General features: G+C 50.2%; 1 non-coding gene across 1 annotated transcript; it reads left to right on the top strand.

The window, feature by feature from the left end:
• Positions 1-249: 249 nt before the first annotated feature.
• Positions 250-325, top strand: TRNAA-GGC (transfer RNA alanine (anticodon GGC)). The gene has a single exon. It is a non-coding gene; the product is annotated as a tRNA-Ala (tRNA).
• Positions 326-638: the final 313 nt, after the last annotated feature.

Genomic DNA, 638 nt, shown 5'->3' with positions numbered 1-638 from the left:
AGACACTGACTTTAAAAAAGTCAAAATTTTTCTTTATTTCTTCTACTCTTGGAAATTGTTAAGAAGTAGACCGATAGCATCATTAACAGTAGAAATCCTTTCATTAGAATATTTTTTTTCCTACATCTCTACGGATGGAAGTCCTAGCACTAGAGGGATGGCCTTTTTAAAAATACTAATCTGATGGCACTTGCTTCTTAGAATTTATCAAGTTCCCATTGCTTTTAGGTTAAAAATAGAAATCTGTGAGCCCTGGCTGGTTGGCTCAGTGGTAGAGCGTCGGCCTGGCGTGCGGAAGTCCCGGGTTCGATTCCCGGCCAGGGCACACAGGAGAAGCGCCCATCTGCTTCTCCACCCCTCTCCCTCTCCTTCCTCTCTATCTCTCTCTTCCCCTCCTGCAACCAAGGCTCCATTGGAGCAGAGATACCCCGGGCAGCAGGGATGGCTCCATGGCCTCTGCCTCAGGCGCTAAAATGGCTCTGGTTGCAACAGAGCGACGCCCCAAGATGGGCAGAGCATCGCCCCCTGGTGGGCAGAGCGTCACCCCCTGGTGGGCATGCCAGGTGGAACCCGGTTGGGCGCATGCAGGAGTCTGTCTGACTGCCTCCCCGTTTCCAGCTTCAGAAAAATACAAAAAA

Source organism: Saccopteryx leptura, chromosome 9 (genome assembly GCF_036850995.1).
Source record: "Saccopteryx leptura isolate mSacLep1 chromosome 9, mSacLep1_pri_phased_curated, whole genome shotgun sequence".
Classification (NCBI taxonomy): Eukaryota; Metazoa; Chordata; class Mammalia; order Chiroptera; family Emballonuridae; genus Saccopteryx; species Saccopteryx leptura.
Note: the sequence above shows the minus strand (reverse complement) of the source record. Positions and strands in the feature narration are given on the sequence as shown.